We start from the raw sequence: 16,864 nt of genomic DNA, 5'->3' as shown, positions 1-16,864 counted from the left end.
AGGCTACCTAGCTCAACTCAAGTTTCAACACTTGCACGCAGCAAGCTTCACCATTTTGGGTGACCAATATCATGGCGGCTCCCTACTTCCTTTTGAGGTGCTTGTAGACCTACATAAGATTCAGAGAGGAAAGTTTTCAACATCCCATGCACTGTCCCATGTCCCGAGTTCCTCCTGGAATGCTAAAGCGTTTCAACCACAAGTCTATGCAGTTCTACAATACATACACTACATGGGTAGTGGGCAGCAATTACTAATATGGCTCACAAAGGACCTTGAAGAAAATGCTCAAATTACTCACACTTACCTCTGTAACAAGTGGCAGTCAGAATTTAGTTGGGCCCTCCTTGATAAAGAGTGGGGATGAATATTAGCCCATCTAGCTTCAATTTCTCGATTTGTGAAGTTTAAACTCATGCAGTATTTCATCCTCTACAGGACCTACTGTTCTCCGGCTAGGATTAATTAATTTTTTTCACATGAATGAATGAATGGTTGGTTGTGTCCCATGCTCTACCAATTGTGGTCTGAGTTTAGATGCCCAGCTGGAGCACATGGTGGAGATAACCATCATACTTTGTTTAGAGTTATGTGCCTTAGGAGTGTATCCATGTACCAAGCAAATTAAGACAAGCTCAGTTTCTAAACCTGGTGTTACTCTTGACAGAAGGTGCAGTGACATACAGCTGGAGTACTCCTCTACCTCCTGTTCAGCAGCATGGCAAAACACACCATTTGCATGGGCAACAATGGAAAATACTATTCTGAGTGCAGAGGAGAATAGAGACCTTTGGAATAAGTCCTATTGCAATGTAATGGGATGCCTTGCTTATTCACTACCATGTGGCATGTAAAGATGACATTCTCACTTCCTGAGAGTACTACATTCAGTTGATTTATCTTCAGTGAGGCTAAACCTGCTTGAAGCCAGGCATTACCATGAGGCACTGAGATGCTGCTTCCCCTAATGCACTTCACTGACCAAAGCCCTCTGACTTCCCCCCTTTAAGCCAGTGTGATAGTACATTGCGATGACCTATACTCTCTCCACTGGGTGAATCCTGTGCTTCCCCTACTCTTCCCCTCACGCGTAACTCCAAGCATCTTTTTTTTTGTATGTGCACCAATTCCATCACACTGGCCAGCACTTGGGCCGCTACTGGGCGGCGCACCAGTCCATCCCCTGGGACAGCGCATCATGGTGTGGAAGGGCGAGTTCAGCCAGTTGGCTGCGCTGTGTTCGGAAAGAGCTTTTCGGCTCTAGTCCCATCCATCCCCTCAGTGATACCCAACAGGACATTCATGGGGTCGAGGGGAACCTTCCAACGCAGAACCTCACTGAGTTCCCCCGTTACGGACTCCCAGTAGCCTGTGATCTCGGAGCAACGCCATACCATGTGATAGAAGTCAGCTTGTGGGTGGCTGCAGCAGATACAGGATGCATCAGGGCGGAGTCCAGCACGAAGGAGACACATTGGCATGAGATAGTCAGTGTGGAGATAGTATACTTGAACTAGGCAGAGTCTTGCTGAGGCTGTTACTGTTTTGGGGGCTATCAATGCGTCTCTCCAATCAGCGTCATCCAAAGACCCGAGCCAGCCCTCCCATCAGTCCCTGAGGTGTGGCATTGTGTTGGGGGTATTGTTGACAAGGGATCATTAAATACGGGAGATCCCCCCTTCCCCAGGTTACCGGTCATAATCTGGGCTTCAGGCGGGTTGTATTCGGGTAGGGAGGTGCCGTCTGAAATGTGTGCGTTGACGGTGGTATCTGGAGGCGTGGTTTTGATTTTTAAGGATTTGATCTATCTTTTAAAAGTACGAGTAAGGGCTTGCTCACTCTTTTTTTCTTATCTAATGGCTAGAATGAGAGTTAGATTTTGCTCTTTAAATGTATGCGGTTTTAACAACTACAAGAAGAGGCAAAGAGTTGCTGCTGAACTCCGTGTGATCCTGCCTGATTTGCTTTGTATTTAGAAAACACATATACCTGGGGGAAATGTAAAATTTTGTTAGATTTAAGGTTCGTACTCGTGGCAACTTCACACCAAGCCTCAATGACGCGGGGGTCACAATACTTGCTAAACCAACCATCCAGACCTCAGGTCGATTGTTAGTAGACGAATTGGGACAGTGGGCAATTGTGGAATGCTGCTTAGGGAGTGCAACATTTTCATTATGTACTCTCTATGGTTCTAACCTTGATGAAGCTATAGCTCTGGATGAACTGAATTTAGAACTTGCACTGTGGCCAACACCTCTGGTATTATGTGGAGATTGTAATGTAAATTTAATTAATAAAGGATTACAGGGTGGGTTATAAGGGTATAAGGGACGGAAACCCAGGGTGTTTAAGGCACTGTATAATCTATTAAGGGATCGTGGTTTAGTGGATGATTGGGACTTCTTTCGAGCGCCCGCGCCAGGGTTTACGTTTTATTCTCCTCCCCATCAGAAGCTAGTACGTCTTGATTATTTTTTTTATATCGTCTGCATTACTCAATGGTGCACAGATGCATATACTCCTCAGGATTACCTCTGATCATGCACCAATAGTCATAGAAATTCCCACATTTTCTGTAGTTAGAATCCCAAAAAGTTTCTCATTTGATAGGAAGTTTTTGCTTGACAGTGTCATTAGAGAGCACATGCAGATATGGATTAAATATGTTTTTATAATAATAGACCCTCTGTAACAGTAGCGGTTCTGTGGGACACTTTTAAAGCTTGTTTTAGAGGGGAAATACTGAGTTTTAGGCTGTATTACCAAAAGAAAGCAAAATTGGAACTACAAGAATTATATTCTAATGAAGAATAGCGGAACAAAATTCACTCAAGAGATTTTGCAGCATGATGATATTTCTGATTTTCAAACTAATGCAGCTAGATGTTGGGTAAATATTCATCTTTTATGGAACAAAGAAAACTCTCCTAAATATTTAATTTATAAAAAGGAATGTCATGAGTATGGTGAGGCGGTAGGTCGATGTTTAGCGTTAAGGTTACGTTTGTAGGAAACCTCTTACAGATTTGCGGGTCTTAGAAACGCTTTAGCAATCACGACTCATGATCCCTCAAGAGATTCTTACGATTTTTCACAAGTACTATACAGACTTATATACCGTGCAGAAGCCACAGGATTCAACAAGCAGTGTGTGTATTCAAGATGATTTGGTGCAGGTAGATCAGGAAGAGGCAGAGATACTGGAAAGCCCTATCACAATGGAGGGGTTAGAGATGGCTGTTAATATTCTTGCGACTGGTAAGGCTGAAGGGCCAGATTAGCTCCCAGGGTCTTTTTCAGGATATCAAAGCTGATATGCTAGCAACCTTTCATGCAGCACAAACTGGGCAAACACCTCAGTCTTGGGATGTAACCAGTTTTGTGGTATTTAGGAAGAAGGAAAAACCGCCAGAGCTCTCAGGTTCTTACCAACCAATTTCACTTGTTAACTGTGATGGGAACTGTTAAAATATTGGTAAACCGGTTGGTAAAGGTTATTTCCCCACTGGTTTCCCAACACCAACATGGCTTCATTCCTGGTAGAGGGTTGGTTTCCCATATTAATAAAGTAGTGACTTTATTTGAAATAGCCCAGGTGGAATTTAGGGACTTAGGGCTAATATTACTTGACACAGAAAAAACATTCAATTGTGTTGCCTGGGACTATTTGTGGAGCATTTTGTATCGGATGGAGTTTGGACAGGGGTTCATTCAGGCTATACAAGTATTATTTCGATCACTAGTGGCTAGGATATGTTCTATGGGGCTGGTATCAGATCCAGTCAAAATAACTAGAGGAAAACAACAGGGGTGTCCTTGTTCGCCCCTGCTGTTTGCCCTTTATATCAACTCTTTGTAATTAAGTACTTTGGTGAAACCTTCTACTGTTCAGGGAATTCATTATTCAGTTTTCGCGTATGCGGATGATAACGCCATCAGCCATCACAACATAGGATCCAGTCACAGCTATACAGGAGGTGGAGCGTTTGGCACAATAATTTGGTGAGATATCTGGCTGTAAGCTAAATACAACTAAAATGCAAATTATCTGCTCAAATAATAGTATGCCTGATGATCTAAGAGTGGTAAGGGAAGCTACATATTTAGGGAGAAAACTTTGGGCGTCTATGAAAGAGTTGGTTGAGGCTAACTGGGTGGCTATTATTAGTAGTGTTAAAGAATCGTTAGAAAGATCGGCGCGTCATCACCTCACATTGGTGGGCAGAGGTAACATTTTAAAAATGAATATACTCCCTAGGGTCTTATATTTTTTTAGATGAGTTCCCTTAGAAGTCTTGCAGGATCAACTTCAACATCTGAAGGCACTTTGTGCTAAATTCCTGTGGGCTCCGGGGAAAGCTAGACAAGCTGCATGATTTATGAATCTCCGAATAGAGAGGGGTGACTGTTCGGTCCCTGATTTTACATTTTATTATTACGCTTGTCTTTTACTTAATATGCAGATATTATTGAGGGGAGAAGCGGTTGGCAATTCAGCAGAAGCCCCGTCAATTTATCATATGCTATTAGGAACAGAGGTTAAGAACTGTTTGTTCAAAGAATTAGATGGCAGCTACTATAAAAGAACTGGTGAACAGACATAATATCGAAGGTAAAATATCGACATGACATTATATCGAATTTTTAATATTGAATGCACCAAAATATCGATTGTCAGTATATAGAATGTCAAAATATCTAATTTATTTTTTTATATATCGAATGTTGAAATATCGAGTACAAAGTATCGTTCTGACAAAATATAGTTATTTTATAAAGGTAAGTAATATCGAAAATGATAATGCAGAATGTAAATCGATTTTTTTAAATATCGAAATGCAATGAATGTAATAATAATGTAAAAATAGTGTAAATAATTGTATAAAATGTATTAAAACATTATTTGTAATATAAATGTTAGGAGCGGGATGTTGGGTTATTAGGGGAGAAGGGTGGGGAGTGTTTTAAAAATGTTGAAATAAATCATATGTTCATACAACATATTTTTTGTTGAGAGTAAATTTATTTTCATGAGATAATAATAATGTTTACAATTTATATAAAAAAAATATTTGCAATATACATTTTAGGAGCGGGATGTTGGGGTTTTAGGGGATAAGGGTGGGGAGTGTTTTAAAGATGTTGATATAAATAATACGATCATAAAAAATATTTTTTGTTGAGAGTAAATTTATTTTCATGAGATATTAATAATGTTTACAATTCATAAAAAAATTATTTGCAATATAAATTTTAGGAGAGTAATGTTACGTTATTAGGAGATTAGGGTGGGGAGTGTTTTAAAAATGTTGAAATAAATATTATGTTATTAATATTTAATAATTGTTCAGAGTATATAAAAAATTAATTATACATTTTTTTTACAATGTTTAAATTTAAGAAAATTGAAATATTTTACATTTGATTTAAAATTTGATAAGATGTAATTTATTTTGTAAATAATTATTTCCGGTTTGTTAAGTAATATTTTTTTTTACAAAATGTATGTTATTAATATTGTTATATACAAGTTTGTAGTGGGATGTTGCCTTGTAAATGTATAGAGGTAGGCTTTGTTAATTTTCTTTAGAAATTGCTGAAATCTTTATTAATATTTCAATTTAGAGAGATTAAATGAAAAGTTAAAAAAGAAAACAATTTACTTGTTAAATATTTTAAATTTTAAAACATAAATATATATATATATATTTTGAGACAATAATTATTAATGGAGATTCCGAAACTTACAGGTTATATATTTAAAATATTTTACATTAGGAAGTGTATATTTAAAAATTAAAAGTTTTTGACAGTAAATTATTCTATTACAATTACGTGTAAATTGTTATATCATTTATTTAGAAATATTTTGTTTTTTAAACAATACATAAATATGTTTTATTACTAACCAGCACCTTCCCTGGTTTAATGTCGACTGGAGTTGGAATAGTAATTTATATTTATTTACTATCCAGCACCTTCCCTGATTAAATGCTGACTGGAGTTGGAATAGTAAATTATATATATTTACCAGCCAACACCTTTCCTGATTTAATGCTGAATGGAGTTGGGATAGTAAATTATATATATTTACTATCCAGCACCTTACCTGATTTAATGCTGACTGGAGATGGAATAGTAAGTTATATTTATTTACTATCCAGCACCTTCCCAGATTTAATGCTGACTGGAGTTGGAATAGTAAATTATATTTATTTACTATCCAGCACCTTTCCTGATTTAATGCTGACTGGAGTTGGAATAGTAAATTATATTCATTTACTATCCAGCACCTTCCCTGATTTAATGCTGACTGGAGTTGGAATAGTAAAATATATATATTTACCATCCAGCACCTTCCCTGATCTATTGAGTTGGAATAGTAAAATATATATATTTACAATCCAGCACCTTCCCTGATTTAATGCTGACTGGAGTAGGAATAGTAAATTATATATATTTACTATCCAGCACCTTCCCTTATTTAATGCTGACTGGAGTTGAAATAGTAAATTATATTTATTTACTATCCAGCACCTTCCCTGATTTAATGCTGACTGGAGTTGGAATAGTAAATTATATTTATTTACTATCCAGCATCTTCCCTGATTTAATGCTTACTGGAGTTGGAATAGTAAATTATATTTATTTACTATCCAGCACCTTCCCTTATTTAATGGTGACTGGAGTTGGGATTACTAAATTATATTTATTTACTACCCAGCACCTTTCTTGATTTAATGCTGACTGGAGTTGGAATAGTAAATTATATGTATTTACTATCCAGCACCTTCCCTGATTTAATGCTGACTGGAGTTGGAATAGTAAAATATATGTATTTACTATCCAGCACCTTCCCTGATTTAATGCTGACTGGAGTTGGAATAATGAATTATATTTATTTACTATCCAGCACCTTCCCTGATTTAATGCTGACTGGAGTTGGAATAGTATTTTCTTCATTTTTTTAATTGTATTTAACCATTGGATTTATCAAGAGTGGAATAGTTTTTGGACATCTTTGCATTTTTGCATTTTTTTAGGGTTTATTTAACATTCTTTGGGAGAAATCGACACCTGGATGAACTTAGAAGCTGTATTCAATTACCTTTGAATATAAAAACTGTACGTACTTTTTTAATTTGTATATGGGAGGGAAATGTTATTTATTTCTATTTTGATATGTATTATATTTTGTAAAATATTATTATTTTGTCAATATATTTGTAGTATTTTATCAATTGTATATATTTGAAAAATATATGTTTTATAGAATATGAAAAAATGTAATTTCCTATGTTGTGTTTTAGATGTAAATCTTTTAATTCATTTTAGATTACATTTAAAGGATGCTTTTTGTGATTAGCAATAGGGATTCTAAGCCTCTAGTTGTAGGATAGAGGGTGACTTGGCTTTGTAAAAGCTTCTACATTTTATTTGTTTGTTTGGTTAGTTTTGGTCCAATTAGTGTAATGGATTGTTGCATCCATAGTTCTTGGTAACTTTGCTCCTTTTAGATACTTTCTAGTAATTTTTGAAGCGTGGGTATACCTCTCCCTGTTGTTGCCTGGAAGGCGTTATGCCATCCTTCAACATCTTTGTTACTTTTGGCTTCCTTGTTTAGGGTACTAAGGTAGACATGCCACCATGGTATGTGGTACTTTGGTAATCTTCTGTGACCTGATCGGTGTAGTCTCCCTACCCATGTGTCCTCAAAGTAATCAAGTAGTGGGCTTAATTTCTCCTCATTTCTCCTGTAGTGTGGACTCTCCATTAGTAGGTTATAGTGTTCTACTACATCAGTCACAGGCACATAGGCTAGGGCTATAATTATTTTTTTTGGTATGCTAAGGTGCTATCTGTTACGTATTCTACACTCAGGGCTCGATTCTGATGTGGGTTGAAAAGCTTCCCGACCGAATCGGTTTGGAAATGGTTTCCGACCCACTCGGATCGGGAGAGTCCGACCGACGGAGTACGATGCATCCGGATGCCTACCGATCCGATTTGGTTGGAATACCATTGACTTCAATGGGAGCATATGTTTCTAACCGTGTCATAATTGGGCCATCGATCGGTAAGACATGTTCCCAATCCGATTTGGACGGAGAAAATGCCATTAGGAGGCCTTCCTAACCGCATCAGAATCAGGCCCTAGGTGGGAATGCTTTCCTAACCGCATCAGAATCATGCCCTTAGTGTTGTCTTTTGGAGAAATCTCCACAGGCACTGATTAAAATAAATGATAGTAGCATCCTTGTATAGCTGTATGGGGGTATGTTTTTAAAATTGTACTAATCATGGCTAATTCAAAATCCATTATTATTTTATGTGGGAAGTAATTTGGATTTTCAGATTTTATTTTATTGAGAATTTCTAGATAGGTAGTTTGAATTTTATTTGGGAGTAAGCAGTAGATGAAGGAAATATTAGTATTTTAGTATATAGCATGTATTGTATAAAGTTGATAAAATGGCTTTGGACATATTTTAAATGTGCCATCTATCATCCAGGTGTTGCATTGTTGGAGTTTTGTTAAGTTTTTTGCAGTGGCAAACATTATTATACGTTTTTCAGTGTTGTTATTGTCAAAGAAAATAAATGGCTCTTTGTTATGGGTAATGCTTAGTTCTGGTGGGATGTTTACTTCTTGGAAAGTTTTAGGGATAGGCATGGTAGTTGTTTTCCTTTCCTTTTCTGTCTAATTATAACTTTTTTAATGTCTCAATGGATGGCAAATGTCCAGATGCATGTTGGGGTATTTGCAGTAGCTGTTCTTTTAATATTTCACTAGTGGGATTGTCTGTGCTACTGCTTGCTTCTTTGATATTTTTTAAAGCTCCTCTAATTTAAGTTTGAGTTATATTTGGGGGGTGGTTGTGCTTATTGACAGATAAAACAGTAGTTTCTTGAGCTATGGCTCTTCCGTAGCACTTGCTACATTTCCAGAAGACTTTTAAATCTTTCTGCTTTTTTTGCGTATACATAACCCATGAAATATAGGAGTATTTTTCCCTTTTGTGATACTATGAATTCTGCGCCTTCAGTCATACTGGTGTGTTTATTGCTGAAGAGAATGTAGATATAATTAAGTTAATATAATGCAGTAAAATATTTTTTCAGAAAAATATACATTTGTTGATATATACTTATAATGTTGATTTAGATGTAGAAGGTATATCTGTTGATATAATAAAAAAAGATATTTTGAAGCATTTGTTGTAGGTGATAGGGCAATTGGTAAAGGATTTTTTTTAATTATTACATTATCAATAAATGAAAGTATATTTTAGTTTAATCTAATTTATTTGTATTTTTAAGAACATTTTAGCACTATTAGTGTTGTACAAAAGATTATTTGCTTACTTTTTGTTTAGCTTTGTTTACTTGTTGCAGATAATTCTTCTTGTGGTTGGAAGAATCAATAGTGGAGATATAAATAAATGAAAGTATATTTTAGTTTGATATAATTTAGATGCATTTTGTAGAACTTTTTAGCACTATTTTAACGTTTTAGAAAATATTATTTACTTACTTGTTTTAGTTTAAAGCTTTCTTTAAAAATGGAATCTTGTTATCAGGAAATAAACTGGTAGTGTTTCCTCTTCTGTTTTTATTGCTGTTGAAGTGGGGCTTTTATGTTGTTGTTTTAATTAGTTAGTTTCTGTTATTGGTTCATTTATTTGCTGCTAGATTATGATTTGTTGTTGTGTTTAGTTTGAAAATAATTTTTTGTGTTTCCATATATGGAAGATGCTAATTAAGTAATAGTAATTTATTTTAAGTATATTTTATAGTTTAAATATTATTTATACATAATTTATTGTTATATATGTTGGTGTTTATTTTGTAAAGTATTTATTTATTTTAGTTTTTATGTAATATTAGTAAATATTATATATTTTGGTGTTAATGTGTTTATAAAATATCTATTTATATGTATTAATTGTATTGTGTATGTTTGTTTTATATGAATTTATATGTGATAAAGTGTTTTATACGTAATCGATTTTATTATTGAATCGATATTGTTGTTTATTAATTGTATGAATTTCGATCATTTTAATTTCAATATTCTGTTATTCGATAATGCTAGAAACAATATTATTTTTAGTCGATATAGTGGGTTCGATATTTTAGTTTTTTTAAATTAAGTATTGGTGGTCGATATTGTAGTGTTCTATATATTGGCGTTGATATTTTGTGTAGTCGATATTTTGTCTCTCGATAGTTAGTCACTGATCCAAAAGAAAGCACTTCAAAGTCTTAGAGGCTGTCTTTAAGGAATGGAAAACTATTCGGAAAAGAATGTGTTTGGTGGGGATAACTTATTATACACCTACTAATGCCATAGGGATACTTCCATTGATTTTTTTGGGACTATGTGGCAATAAGTTGGAGAAGCAAGGGTATCTTACAAATTGGAGATGTTTACGAAGTAGGAGGGTTTTATTCTTCCTTTTTGGACTTTGCAACAAAATATAACCTACCCATGAAGCAGTTTTTTTAATTTCTAAAGACTCGAGATTTTCTGGACAAACACAATATAGGGCCCATTAGGATGTTGAGCGGATCGCCACCGCCATGTGGGAGGTGGAGATCAGCCCGACATCCTTCCCCGCCTGCCACCCATTTCCCCCTGCCATATTACTATGGCAGGGGGACCGTGGCGTATGGAAAGACCGTCCGCCGCTTTCCCGCCCGGTCAACTCATCAGAAGTAGCCCGCGAGTGACTTCAGGCAAGATTTGGGGAATGGCGTCTCCATATAACATTCATTAAATGGCAGACAGGCGCAGGGTGTGCAATTCTAAGTGATATGCTGGGTCCGACGATCCACATTAAACCAGTCATGCATGGTAAGGAGCAGGGTCGCTTGGTAGTAAAGGTAGAGATTAGTCATCCCCAAAACCACCGTCAAAGGGCATAATCCGGCATTGGGCAAGGGCCAGCCGAGGCCTCCGACCTCCAGACAGGAATTTGCCGACCATACTGTCCAGCTCTCGGAACCACGGTCTCGGGAAGGAGAGGTGCGTATTCTGAAGCATGTAAAGAAATCTGGGGAGGACCATAATCTTAAACTGGGCTATTCTGCCCATAGGGCTCAGGGGCAGAGTCTGCCCACTCCTTGTGTAACCTGATACTCCTATCCTGCTGCTTCCCTCTGCTGGCCTTGCGCCCTGATTCCAGTGGCACTCGGAGGGTCACTGCTTGTCTGCACCTGTGTTGTGGATAGATTTGATCCGTGGGATATCGGACTTGAGGTTTGTTGCTTGCAGGCTTCGGTCACTACAGAGCCTCTGTCTTTAAAGTTGAGGATTCACATTATTATCGGTTTATGGGGCACTCCTAGTACTGATTCGGGTGCAAGGGAGTGGTGCGCTCTTTTGATAACAAACCACTGGGAGAGGGAACCTTCAGGGATCCATGAGCACAAGCCGTGCTCAACAAAGTCTGCCGCCTGGCCTTGCTCAGCTCCTTCCAGAAATCCCACTAGGTGAAAATTGTTGCGGGAGGACCTGTTTTCAGCGTCTTCGGCCCGTCGGTGTAGCAACTGGGTGTGAGAGCGGAGGTGGGTGACCTGTTCCTTCAGCTGTTGGACATCGTCCTCCACAGTGGATATACAGGATTTGGTCTCTTTCATCCGGGCTGTGACATTGCGGAGTTCCTGCCGAATAAGGGTCACATCAACTCAGACTTTAGCAATCTTCCCCTCTACTGATGTTTGCGAGGTATGAATCACCTGAAGGACAGTGGACAAATAGGAGGGGTTCCTTGTCTGCAGTTCCTCCACCCACCCCGGAGTCTGTAGTGGTAAAGCGGTCCATTTTAGTCTAGGTGGCTGGTATCGTTGGCACCCTATCTCTACCCATGGTCAAGGTCAGCAAGGCAGAAGGTCCAGATGTAACCGTGGTGCCCAGATGGGAGGATGGAATGCTGGAAGTGGCTGTTGAAGATGAGGGGAGAGGGCCGCTCCACTCTGGGCCTCGCCACCCAGCCTACGGCCAATATTCCACACAGCAAATCTATCCACAACATGGGTGCAGACAAGCAGTGACCCTCCGAGCGCCAAGGCCGGCACTGGAATCCGGCCGCATGGCCAGCAGGGGGGAGGAGCAGGTTACGAGTATCAGGATACACAAGGAGTGGGGCAGCAAGGGAACGGGGCGGGGGACCTCTGACAGTCTGTCAGCTGATGCGATAACCAATGTACAACAAAGAGGTACCCCGGCCGGCCTTACAACAACCACAAGATGGTGCTGCTGCACGACTCAGCAGCCAAGGCCTCACACCGATCACCAGTAGACCAGGGGGTGGCCATGACCAAAGTCCACCTCCGGAGCTCAGGGCGTAGGAGGGGGAGGGAGTGACGATAGTAGAGGGGAAGAAGGTGGGTTCAGAACCTGATCAATGGCCGAACACCCTAACTCCCAGGATCAAGTGAGTACCCCAAGTCCTCACCTCTCAGCACATGGCCGGACAACACCACAGTCTGCCGCCGGGTCACTCTCTCACTCACGGAATGGGCTCACTGCCTGGGAGGAGATGTCATGTGTCTAGTGCAGCAGCAGTCAGCCCACTCAGGATGGCAGGAGAAGGGGTCATGTGAGGCAGAAGCACGCATCTTCACCACCGCCTTCTGACCAACAGAAGGCCTCAGCTATGCATCAAGCCACCAGGCATGGGCACGAATCACAGATCCAGAGTCCCGCAGGGTTAAAGCATCGCAGGGATTCCAGGGAGGAGGCACCCCTCTCCGTTCCACACCGCCACCAGATCGGCAGCAGAGCGCTCGTCACAGGCACCCCCTGGGAGGAGGTGGGCCTTGTGCTAGGCACAGAACTTCCCTGCAGATGGCAATCCAGTTCCGGCACACCGGCAGGAGGAAGAGAGTGGGCGCATACAAGGGAATCCCACTCCCCCACCCAATGGGCTGCAAGACTCACCGCCACCCGAGGCCTTGGTCGTCGGTACAGCATCTTGCGCCGGTCTCCACTCAGATCGAGGAGCACAGGTGTCTCTGGGTCATAGCTGCACTCTCCACCACCGCGCTGCTGCCAATCAACAGCTGATCGCGTGTCAGCCACAATGCCCAGCACCTTCGACAATCAGGATCACTCCGAGGGCCGCCTCAGACAGGACCCCAGCACCAGATTCCAGCTCCACGTGGCCAGGCAGGTAATCCCTACTGCAGGGGCATTGCTAATCTCAATCGGAGCAGTGCTGAGAGCCCGCCGAAGGTTCCCACCCACCAGAGCACATCAGGAGAACCCCCGAGGACCAGAGCCGCCGAGTGGGCCGGGAGCTCACTACACTAAAGCTGCCATCTTGAGCTCGCTGCAAGGCCAGGAACCCAGCAGGGCCGCCTGCGGCACCACAAAACACTGTTAACCACTGGTAGGGAAGGGCCATGGGTGGGATACTCAGTAAGGACTCCTCAATGATGATGGATACAAGAGCAGATGACGGAGAGGTCAGGAGCACTTCTAAATTGTGACAGCCACCTTGACGCTTTCGGCCACCCCCCAGTTGCTTAATTTTTACAATTGTACTGCCACACTTACTTTTTTCCGTGCTCAACCTAGCAGGTAAACGTGCCCAATGATCTATCTGCAAATTATTGTGTCTGTAACTTGACTTTTCTGTAAGCAACTCTGCTTGGTGCAACCACACTATCATCAGCTGAGTGCCTGTGATGTACTGTACACTAGATAGAAACTTGTTAAAAACCAAATAGAGAAATGATACAAAAAAACTGGATAGCCATGGTGGACCCCTTCATCTTCTGAGTCAATCTTTGGAAGTGGCAAGAGAGTAGCAGGATTTAACACATTGCACCTAATGAAAGATGCATTTTCTGCCGCCAAAATAATTTGTTCATATATAGTGAGCCTGCCATTTTTCATGTGCTGTGATTGAGTTTGGGTCAGCAATATTTCAAATGAATGTGGAACTATTACCATAACCGAGTAGTCCATAACTATGCCCTTGTACAGCTGGATACTAGCACCCACTACAGCTACTGCCTACCTTACGGATAGAGCGGTCGACCTCGAAGCTGGGGAACCGGGTTTGAGTCTTGGCAACAAAGCTCAACATACTGTGATTCTGGGAAAATCACTTAATCTCTCTGTGCCTAACAAAAAAATGAATGTGTCCTTCTGTAACAAAACTGGTGCTCATATAAAGCGCTTTGATACTGGATTTCCTCCGGTCTAGTTTGCGATATATAAAACTCTGGAGAAAAAAACAGTGATTTGGCTATTGGATCAAGTGTGGCAGAGAATAAAGCCACTGACCATATAGCTTGCCTGTGGATCTGTGTCAAAATGGACAATTCACACCCATCGCACTTGTGACAGCACTATACAAAGTTTTTATCTTAAATCAGGCTTTCCTAGTGCTGGTGCATGAAAGAGTTTCTCTCGGAGCTCTAGGAATGCATTCATGAATTCATTGTACCAGGATAATGGATTGGACATATCATTGTGTGTTAGTTTTTCTAAAAACTACGACACTAGGGAAAAGCTGAGCATCAACTTATGACAATAGCCCACCATTCCCAGGAACATCTTAACTTGTCTTTGTGTCATTGGAGGAGGTTTTATTTCTCAGGTTTGTAGAGATACGTTTTTGAGACAATTTCCTAGCTTTCTCAATGAGGTGTCTCAGTTACAGAAGCTCCCTCTAACAGAACAATAATTTTGTTGAGGAAAGCTTGTATCTATTCTCTGCCATGTGATTCACTAAGGCAATAGTGTTCAGCTTGCAAGCCTCCTGCCTTATTCACACCACCATTAGGCCATCAATGTACTTGACCAGAACAGAGTTGCGTCAAATCTGTTGGGCCTCCAGATTCTTTTTCATATCTTATTGAAGACTGAGGATCTCTCCGTATACCCCTGTGGGACTTTGCCACCATGACACAGTTTTTATTAACACTCTGTGCAAAATAAACTCATTATTCCCATGTAGGGGAATGAAAAAGAACACTTGCCACAGATCAATGACGAGAACCATTCGGCATCACATAGAATCTGAGAATGTCTCATGACAGGTTACCCCAATACCATGGGACAACATGGGATTACAATGTGATTCACCTTTCTCAGTGTATTGCTTCATCCTCTTAAATAATAGAAAATACCGCCCTACCACACGGAGGCACAAACACGGCAAAGCAATAAAAGCACCGCCAGGAAAGGGATTTCACTCTTATAACATCAGACACATCAAAAGATTGTTCCAGAATAAGGCATGGGTTTGATTTTTGCAACACTCTCTAACAAAAATGATTTGCCAGATGTCAAATGAACAACGTTCAAATGTATATTGAGATATATATGTATTTATGTGCAAGCAATAACATCACATTTATAACTAGGCAAATGCATGGAATAAAATACATGAAATAAATTACAAGCAGATGATAATATGATGGACATCTACTGCAAGAAATCAGAAAGAGATATACAGTAAATTCATCAGATGATCTTAGCCACTGAAGTCTTAAATGTGCACACAGATACACTCACACATCACAATGAAAACACCTCAGATGATTATAGCTACTGGAGACTTGAATGTGCACACAGACACACTCACACATCACAAAGTCAATACTCAAAGAAAACACCTCAACCGCTGCAAACACTGCATCTTAGCCCACTCCAGACAGACATTCACAGCCGGGGTTAAGAGGCTCAGCAAGCCGGGTTCTGCTGAAGTAGACACACCATCCCATTCAGGTTACAAAAACCAAGTTTCCAAGTCAACAAATCCCAGTTTTATAATCTCAAAGCACACTAGAGGTTTTTGAGAGACCCTCCTCTGAGCCAAAACAACTTAATGGAGTTGGCCACTCTTCATGCAAGCATTCCAAAGGCAAAAGAGTTCTCACGTTCCTTCTGTCTCCACCAGCAGAGAAAACAATGTCCAAAAACAAAACAATCTTGAACGTGAATAGCCTAAAAAACCTAATTAATATGGGGCCTGCCTGTGGGCAAAGCACAAGCTAGACAGAGTCAGAATTGAATAGGGTATGTCAAAGACAATGGTAAGAATTTTATAATACTTCCCAATGTACAACACAATGCACATTTGTACACCACTGCCTATAGCACTGCACACTTCATCTCCCAATGTATATCATTATGCACATTTGAGCACCAATGCATATAACACTGCACTCTGAGACCAAGAAGTACATTCTAAACCTCTCTCACATGCTTTCAAATGCACATCCCACACATTCTGTTCCTGGCAAGGCTGATCTACTCTGTGAAAATGCTCCCACTCTAAAAATACAAGGTTACACAAAAGAAATCTTCAAGGAAACATGCACATGCAGGAAAAAGGATGTCGTACATTCAAGCTAGGATAATGTAAAACACCAAACATCAATGAAAATAATGGTAGTCAAAGGTCATCTTATGGTCCCAATACAAGGGAGTGCCTCTAGCACTACACTCAGGTCTTGAATTAACCTCCATTTCTTGTTTGGTTTCTTTAAACCTGTCACAGGTGAGTTGCAGGTACTCCCTAACACTTCATTTAACGTGGTCTGCTCTAGCATGGACTTAGTGACTGGCTTAATTCCAGTCACCTCCACAGATGTGAGATTATATTGTGGTGTTTGTGAATAAACTTCATTAATTGATTGCCACTGGTTGCATTTTTTTTATCAGACCGGTCTCTTTGCATGTAAAATCTCAGACTCTCTCTGTCACCACACATCTTAAGCCTTCTCTTGTTAGGACTAAGAACATTAAGCAGTCACAAGCAGTCACAGACATGGTGGTCTGCTGACCCCAGCAGGCCACCATCCCTGTGAGTGCAAGCCATTCCTAATGGTATCGCAA

Source organism: Lissotriton vulgaris, chromosome 6, assembly GCF_964263255.1.
Source record: "Lissotriton vulgaris chromosome 6, aLisVul1.2, whole genome shotgun sequence".
NCBI lineage: Eukaryota > Metazoa > Chordata > Amphibia > Caudata > Salamandridae > Lissotriton > Lissotriton vulgaris.
This window is presented reverse-complemented; position numbering follows the sequence as displayed.